The sequence below is a fragment of the Sinohyriopsis cumingii genome, chromosome 3 (genome assembly GCF_028554795.1).
Source record: "Sinohyriopsis cumingii isolate HCF-2022 chromosome 3, ASM2855479v2, whole genome shotgun sequence".
Lineage (NCBI taxonomy): Eukaryota > Metazoa > Mollusca > Bivalvia > Unionida > Unionidae > Sinohyriopsis > Sinohyriopsis cumingii.
In genome coordinates this window covers 120,890,585-120,900,553 of record NC_142963.1, presented here as the reverse complement: position 1 = coordinate 120,900,553, position 9,969 = coordinate 120,890,585, and positions in this window count along the sequence as shown.

Below are 9,969 nucleotides of genomic sequence, written 5' to 3'. Positions count from 1 at the left end.
GGCTATGGACCCAGATGCAGATATTGCCTTTGGAAGAGATCCACTTGTTTCATCTATGGCCATTGGGTCTTGTTCTCCACTAGAAGTTGGTGAAATTCTCTCATACTTTACCCTAACTGACTGGTTTTGAACAGATATATATTTTCTCTTGGCTGGCTTTCCATCCTATGAGAACACCATTTTCCTTAATAAAAAACAGACACAAACATTTTTATCTACTGTTAAATGGATTCAATGACAAATATTTGCATTTAATGCAACGCCATGAAATAATGTTTCCACTATAAAAAAAGCACAAACCATTCCAAAATTGTGGCACTAACAAATAAAATGGAATTATTAACGTGATAAAAACGAAGAATAATTACGTCAAAAAAAACCCCAGTTCTTTTTCAGGAGTTTTATTCACACCTGCTCTCAACCGACTTAAACACAACGCTCTCGCTATTGCATCTTGTCTAAACCAATATTGAGCAACCTGCTACAACAAAATTCAGCTTTGCTAAACTGTTCCTATAAATAAGGCTTTGCACATTTACAATTCTCCAGGTACATTTCCAGGGTTATTTGTCAAAGCATTTATTTTTAATTGTACAAATCAACATCAAATGAATTATCAGGCAATTTCTATCAAAGATAATTACTTCTTCTATTTGATACAAATTATTTTTGTTATAATTACTTCAGTAACAGACAACACAATAAATCCAAGATCAAAATCTATCATAAGTTTGGGAATGAAGCTATACTCACGATCTATACACCAGTAAAAAAGGGAAACTGAATGACCCACAGCTTCCGCAACCGGATGTTTTAGTTTAAAAAATCGTGCACATGCGCAACAGAGAAAATATTCCAACAACATTTTTAAGGCTTGGTAGCGACATAGCGTATACTGCATCGTACGAAAATATACATTGTTGAGGGTTGAAGGCCTTAACAATATCAACAATTCTAGGCTTGTAGGCTGTAACAATGGACGTATCGGGTGAATTTTTAATTCAGCAGCATCTTTTGCAATTGAGCAGTGAATGAAATGATACAAAACTATCTAGCACATGCGCATTAGTACTCTAACGGGATGTTATTTTAACTGCATAGCTGTTGTATTTGGCTTGTGCTGATGCAGGGTCTACGAGTTACATTTAGAGGTAACGTGGGGCCCCGAGTGGCCGAGTGGTCTAAAGCGCTCGACGTTACGGATCACTACCATCTCACCTCTGTCTGCGTGGGTTCGAGGCTCGGGCTCGGCTAATGTGGGTATGTGAGAAAGCTTGCTGGTAGCTTCTCTTGGGTCGGTGGTTCTTTCCAGGGTTTTCCCGGGTTCTTCCTCCACCATTAATACTAACCGCCATGTATAGCCTATCTTGTGCTGAAAAATAGCGTTAAACCCCATTACAACAACAACAGAGGTAAGGTAGAGAGTAAATATTCTACCTTCACAATCTTAAGCCATCCGTTGATGTTAATCAAATGTACTGTCGCAGGTGATTTAGCGGTTTGGGTCCAGCCCACCTGCGCCATTCGTAACTTGTAAAGTACTATCCTTCTCAGCCCTCAATAGGCCACTTGGTTTTATCATATAGATGTATGATTTATAAAGCTACACTGTCAGTCGTAATATAAATCCAGTTGGTCATGCAAACAAACTAACTGCTATAGTACAGAGGTGGGCAAACTTTCCAGTGCAAGTGCCGCATACACAAATTTACACCTTGTCGCGGGCCGCATAGTTTATTAAATAAAATAATTAATATTTGAAATAGCAAAAACAAAAGGTTTTTCTAAATAACATCTAATTAATTTTCAGTTGTTAATATGTTGTTAATATTTGAAAACTTAAACTTTAAAAGAAGCACATTTATTTGATAAACAGAGTAACATAAACAGAGTCAGTGTGAATGATGACTTGTTCCTAGACATCATGAAAACCCTTGGCGGGCCGCATGAAAGCCCTTGGCAGGCCGGGGTCATAGTTTGCATACCCCTGTTATAGCATATCAAAATGTGCTTTTGTACAGCGAGTTTCAACAGATAACTACTGTAAACGCCGTTAACTCTGTCTGTCAAGATTGCGACCGCAAACACGTGTTTTTGATGCATGTTAATCGATTGGTTACAGAATTGAATATGAGACGTCACTAGAACATCTGCAAGGTGTAGAGGCTTAACACATCGGAACCTTGGCTAGCGAAGATGTATTGAAACAGTTGCAACGCTTGTTATTGTGTGGGCTGGAATTTTAGGCAGTTACTGGGGCAGCTAAAAACAAATGCTGCTATTAACACTGTTGGGCATGACTTGCTGTTGTAAATAAAACGTACTGCCATAGTCCGTATGAGGCTCTGCAAGAAAACATAAGGAAGCTGCAGTGTTTACTCCAGAGTGATAATAAACTCCTAAAAGTTATAAAAACGTTTTAGTGAACAGGCTCTTAGAGCATATCCAATGTCATCAATCAGTCAGCTGGGGAGTTGGGAAGTTGGGGAGGGGGCGGGGGGGGGGGGGGGGAGAGGGAGAAGCAAATAAGATAAGCCATTTCATTCTATGCGGAGGATCGTTATATGTCTCTAGCATTTAATTATTATTTTGGCAAATGTGTGTTCATAGTTGCTCTGGTAACCCCCAGGTATAGACAAAGTTTCATAAAAACAAGCTGTACATTTTTCCTCGTCGTGGAGGGAGCGCTAAAGTGGGTACAATATATCATACTGTGGCAGCGCGCTTGGGATAGGCCTCCACTCAGAAAGTTGACATCACGACGGTTTCAGCTGTTCCAACGTTTCTGCTGTTTCCACGCAGCTCGCATTAATGTGGAATTTCCAGGAACATTTATCATGCTTGCTTCGTGTTCTTCAGATTTTGCGCGAGCTGTAAGTTCGTTTATGGCATCTTCGTCGATAATGACTCCAATTGTGCGTTGGATCGAATATGCTCTTTGTAGGACGAATACGTTTCGTGTTCATCTAAACTCGTCTTTTGATATCACATTGTCTTGAAGTATCTCCAACATGTGGTTATCCATAGTGTTTAGCTTCGATCCTATAAGAACGCAAATTGAATTATGCTTTTGAGCTTTAGTTCTTTGATTTCTAGAGGTCCGTTTTCCACCGAGTGCAATCAAGCCACAGCATATAGCCTCGGTTTCTACAACAGCAGGGATGGAGATGGCGACAATGATGAGTATTATATCGAGTCCTGCAAAATCTGTGTCACAAGACTGCCCATCGTAAAATCGATATTATCAATGACGGTAATGCAGCGCTGACACTTTTTATAGATACGTCGCCGGTCCTAGATTTTAGCAAGCACACTGTCTTCGATTTCGCAGATTTTCTCACGCGAAATTCTTGTGGGTCTTTGAGTTTTGGGTACAACGTTGAGTGGATCATTAATAATTCTTCCATAAGCAGCGCGATATGAAACTCTTGTTTGTCTCTGAACATGGCTAGTTTGCGAACCTTTGACCACTTGTTTGAGCTTCAAACAAGATGGTGGCTAAGGCAAATAGGCTGCTAAATTCCCTGATATAATAGTAAATATTAGCAGATTCCGAAATAGTAATTTTATTAGGGTTTCAGATTTACCCTGTATTTTTAGTCTTTCGCCCAGCATTGGTAGAATGCGTCTTTAAAAAGTAAATAAATAAACAGAAAAACCCAAAGTACTACTGTTGAGTCTGAGGATTTACGTGTGACGAAAATGTTGCCGATGTGAGCTATTTATGTTTAAATAAAAAAATTACCATTGTAGTAGCAATTGCGCATGTGAATACCCGAGGGTAGTAATTTGGAGTTCTATTTCTGCTGCATCAAAAGCAAAATTAGTCCTAGCTGACTGCAGGTTGGTTCGATATGCTCTCCCCAGTGCCCAACGTCTATCTGCTTTGCATCCTCATTCAGTCTTAATTTGAGCAGACACATGATAAACCAATGATGGCGCGTATACTCTTCCTTCTCGTGGGTTCCAATCCTTGTCAATTGCAACTTGTTTTGTGTGCTTTGCCAATGCTCCATTATCATTCGCTAACACAGGATCGTCAGAGAGCACCTACGAATTATATTCCTCATATATGTCGAGTTGGTTTCCCCACGGATAGCAGTTATCGTTTTAAGCTTCGTAAATTCTAACTGCTGCTCAAGAACATGCCGAAGATGGTTAGCTTTTTATCTTTAACATCAAATGCATTGTTACTAAGTGCGGCCAAAATGTCAAACCAACCTGATATGCACGAAATTTCCCGGAAATTTGAGTCGGTGGATATCATCTGTTCTAGAGCGACAGATGAAGTTAGAGGACTGGCTAATACTAGATGCATTGTCAGAACCAACACTTGTGAGAACACTAGTTTGATGCGATGGTATTGCCACAAGTACTACGCTTTAATAGCAACGCAAAATACATTGCTTTGACAGTAGTAACGCAGAGGCCGGGGAACAAATCAGGTAGTTAATGCCCAACCTTGCATCGTACGTGTGGGATAATGCATTATTCAGAAACGCTGTTCAGTAATAAGATTGAAGAGGTTCTTAAAATATGTTGCTAAGAAAATGCAGACCATAAACTTTGCTGCATGGTGCGCGACCAAATGGTTGATGCGTCAGTATGTGCAACCATTTGTTGCCACTGGTTACAATGTGGACCTCATCAAGTACGAAGGGAGGACTACTAGCGTTACTGCGAAGATTTTACTGCTTTCACTGCTAACAGGTTAGAAAGATTCTTAAACAGATGAAGTAACCCATTCCTTGCATGTTCTAAAATGCATACAATAATAAGAAACCATCTATACTATCTTTCTTGTAAATATAGGTAAACACTTGTCTGGGCACGATACTTTAAGCAATCTGGTTTCCGTACGTTGAAACTTCTTGTTGTTCTAGCGGTTCTAGCTTTTTCGCTTGTATATGTATCGCGAGCAGAGAAATGCAGAAAACGCGACACCGATCGTGACGACAAGCACAACGAGGTTTCCATCTGGCCCGCTGATAGCACTGTCAGCAGTTCTTAGCAAGAACTCGGCAGCTGCTCCAGATTTCTTTTAATCCATTCATTTGCGGCACCTGAATATAGTTTTGGTTTGGGTACTGGTGTCAGCATTCTTCCGTCCCGTATGCTCCTGCGGTTGCCGTTACAGGGTGTATAATCGTGTAATAGTCACAAGGGACGAGGCACCAGCGCAGTGAGAAGCGAGGACATAGTGATTCCCTATTCACGGAAGATTGCTGTCAGCCTCTGGGCTATGGTTGTATCGTCGTGCAGAATCCTGCTGATGATCTCCCTCATCTGGATAAACTGGGTGTGAAGGGCTTCTTCATTGGTTCTGTCAGCCTCTATACACGGCCTCCGTTCATCTTCTATGTTTTTAATGAAATCTCGTATCTCCTGGCTCATATTTTCTATCTTATGTTTGAATAGAATTGTATCATTTTTCAGCTGTGTCAGCTTGTCCTATTCTACAACGACGTGCTTATCGAGTTCTGCAAGATTCTAGAGGTTATTTATAAGCTTACAATGCATCCTAGAGACATCGCACTGAGACCAAGGATCTCTCGCATTGGGAATCTGCTAGGATAATGTGCAACCTCTTTCTTGACCGCTATATCCTTTATTCAGCTGCAGAGATTAGTTCATGAAGTGTCAGTCTGTTTGTCAACGCTCGGACAATTTCACCCCCATTTTGCTCGATACGGCAACAAGCTCAACCCATTTTGCTTTCTCCACCGCGCACTTGGTGTGAAGGGGGCCCGAACTACCATCGTTATATTTGGTAATCCACGCACCATAAACCAAAATGAACATCTGCTAGTCAGATTTCCAAACTTCAACGAGAATGATGCCATTGTGCCCGGCACCTGTAGGGTGACATTTACAATTGCTTTGATTGGTGGCACATACACCAAGTTAGCACTCCTGAAAAGCCGTCGTCGAGTTTTCGTTAAATAGATGATAAAACGTGAAAGAAATTGATTGGCCTGCATTGACGATACGGATGTATGTACGCCTACATGGATCTCAGGCTGAAGGAAAAAGAGCGTATATCAGGGAATACAATGCGGCAACACTTTCGCTATGCGTATCGATGCTGGAAATGCCCTTGGAGCCATTCAAGCCGTCGCGTCTATTGCAGCCGCGTTTACGAATCCCTTCTTTGTTATTTTTTTAATGAACATATGCCATTCTAAAGGTCAGACATTTCAAACCACCCCACCACTGAGGTCAGCTCTATGAAGTTTAGCGACTATGGCAAGGTGGTCCAAAGCACATACAGCACAGCGAGCCACACTATTAGTGGCATTTCTCTGTATTTCGACACGTTACTATCCTAGACATGGCTTGCATGATGAAATTCTACACTTGCTAGTTCTGCACCATCGTATGATGGTGTTGAGAAAAAGCTGCTTTATGTTGATTATCAACCTAAACAGTCTGGTGAAAGTGAATTGAAGATCCAAAAGCATGAGATGATTTCACATACGTCAATGAGCATTTTTGCAACTAATTTCTAATCAAAGCGTCGTTGATACCAGTGGATGTCCCATTCAAAATATATGCATAGGGAGAGGAGGCCCTGAAGGTAATTACGAGTGACTATACCAAGGAAGCGAAGCTGCAAGAGATGGATGTGGGTGGTTTCTATCCAAGCCGGATCGTCCTTGTTCTCGAAATGAAGACCTCAGAAAACCACAAGCTACATGAGTCAAGACAGCAATACGCCTTATGATTTGGGCGTGCAACATAAGAAAACGGCCATCAGGAAGTTCGCTCATGACAGTCATCATGCCATAATCTTTGTCAAAGTCATTACCCAGAAGAACAACGTTGTCGCCAAGTACATTCGAAAGCAGATTTCCTGGATCACGGAATCAGACAGATTCAAACAGAAACGTGATACGAGAAAATGATAGTCACTGAATCGGAGTGTTGGGTTGAGACATGTGAATTTTTCAGAAAAGAGAATTTGGAAATATATTGATGTTAGCAGAGCCGCTGGTGTTATGCAAATTTTGTCGCTGTCACTCTTTTTTGTCTTCATAGACGAGACCTCCGCAGCAAAGGGAGACCTTGTGTTGACGAGTGATGAGGAGGTCGTCTAGATCTTTGCCTTATATGAAACTAAACTAGGGGCATGGAGGATAGCTCATCGGGGCATTTCTGACAACGTTTTCAGCCGATCGACAACGCAAATAAACACTTACGATCTAAAAATTTACCCGATCATTCAATCGTGTTTAACGAGTATCTGGGTGCATCTATACTTCAAGCACTGAGCGATAATGTCCCTCCTTGATATGGTCATAAATCTACTTGGGATATTCAAAGTTGATTTCAAGCACAAGTGACAAATGCACCATAGCAAATTGATAGAGATTGTTGGCATGCAGCTAGGTTATCAGCTGTTTCAATCTTCGCTCTTATAGTCTAGGCACATTGACCTTTTCGTTTTCGCATGACCTTATCTCACCATAAAAATGCCGCCACGGATTCCCTTCCAAATAAACAGGTGAATGTCGTTGTATGTCTCAGCTCAATATTAACACCAGTCGCATTCAAGCCGGCATGCCAGCCCATACCCGTCGACTTATAATAGTGAACTGGGTAATGGCTGTAGTGTTGGATCCATGTGTTGCAAAATGCTTCAAATGCATCTGCTAGCAGAAGAACACCAATCATTAGGTAGAGCTTGCGATAATTGCTCATGGTTTTTATATCTAAACGTCTTCCACAGGCTCTGGCATGCTCATGGTCTTGCTTTTGTAATACATGCAAGTCTGAGTAGGTGGAAGGTGGAAGGTACTAGTGTATTAGCATGGGTAGACGCCTTTGCCAAACATTACGAGTAGTATATAGGGACACCCTAGCGTCAAAATGGACTTACCATTGAAAAACGGTCCATGCACTCTGGCGTCAAGGGGAATTTAACATGGGGAATAGATCGTGGGACTGTCTAGGGACAATGGGAAATTTAACATGGGAATAGATCGTGGGACTGTCTAGGGACAATGGAAAATTTAACATGGGAATAGATCGTGGGACTGTCTATGGACAATGGGAATTTAACATGGGAAAAAGTCTTGGGCAACTCTAGCCTCAAGGGGAATTTAACATATGGGAATTGAACATGGTGGGTCTGTATAGCGTCAATGGGAATTGAACATGGTGGGACTGTCTAGGGACAATGATGGTAGAGGGTCAAACACAACAGAGACAGAAACATACATACACTAGTACAAGCCTGAGATTTATATATAAAGCATTACCAAGACCTGAAATCTTGCTGGGGTGTTCAAAAATTTGCATAATTGTAATGATGCTATGAATAGCTATAATCAAGGAAATGCTCAACGACAAAATGGATGTGACTAAAAGTAACGCTAAAATGACGAAATTGTCCCAGAATTTAAAGGAAAATAAACATATCCCCGAAAATTAAGTTACAATGGTTTAGACTAAAATGGATAAAATTAGTAACTACTTACAATATCAACTTGTGTGACGATCGTGGATAAACACACATGTATCTATTTATGGCTATAATCAGCTGAAATTCCTATGAAATGTCACTATCTATTTATAGCTACAACTTGTAGGTTATTCCTTTGGAAAACCCCACTATCTTTTTATAGCCTCAGCTTGAGTGACGTTCTTGTTTATGAACTCTAGTACATATGTATAGCTACAACCTGTGGAAAACCCCAAGTCCATATTTATAGTCTCAAAATTTCCAGCGTCAGTGACGTCACTGTACTGGAAACTAGGGGATAAATGGCAACAGTGTTGCAAGTGGCTGACCTGAATACGCGCTACTGTAGGTAGGTAGGTAGAATGTATTTGATAGGGATAAAGGGAGTTTTATAGGGACAAACAGAGACCAATGCATACACATATACACACACGCGCGCGCACACCACAGAGGGAAGAAGAAAAAAGAAACCCAAAATATACTATTTACACAGGGAAGAGGAAAAAACCAAGAAATATATTATACAGACGTTCTTACACTAACACACACACACACACACACACACACACACACACACACAGACAGATCAAAGAATAAAACCAAAATTAAAATATACTATCCATACAAACGTACGCTAACGCATACAAACCCCAAATATACTATCCATACAAACGTACGCGAACGCATACAAACCCCAAATATACTATCCATACAAACGTAAGCGTACGCATACAAACCCCAAATATACTATCCACACAACGTCGCTAACGCGTACAAACCCCAAATATACTATCCACACAACGTCGCTAACGCATACAAACCCAAAATATACTATCCACACGGAAGGGAGGGAAAACAAGCCCAAAATATACTATCCACAGGGAAGGGAGGGAAAACAAAACCAAATATGCTATCCATACAAGCGTACGCGAACGCATACAAACCCCAAATATACTATCCACACAACGTCGCTAACGCATAAAAACACCAAATATACTATCCACACAACGTCGCTAACGCATACAAACCCCAAATATACTATCCACATTCGGGAGGAAGAAGAAAAAAGAAACAACCAAATATACGATCTACACAACGTACGCGAACACACACACACACACAGAGGGAAGAGGAAAAAACAAACCCCTAATATACCATCAACACAGAAGGGAGATAATACAAACCCCAAATATACTATCTACACATGGAAGAGGAAGAATACAAATCCCATACCTACTATCCACACGGAGGTGAGATGTAAAAAATTAAACCCCATATCTACAATCCACGCAGAGGGAAGAAGAAATAAATAACCCAATATACACTATCCTCAAAGAGGGAAGAGGAGAAAGCCATAATATACTTACCACACATAGGGAAGAAGAAAACCATTATACACTAACCACACGGAGTGAAGAAATAACCCTTTATATATATATATATATATATATATATATATATATATATATATATATATATATATATATAGTATCAACAGAGAGTGA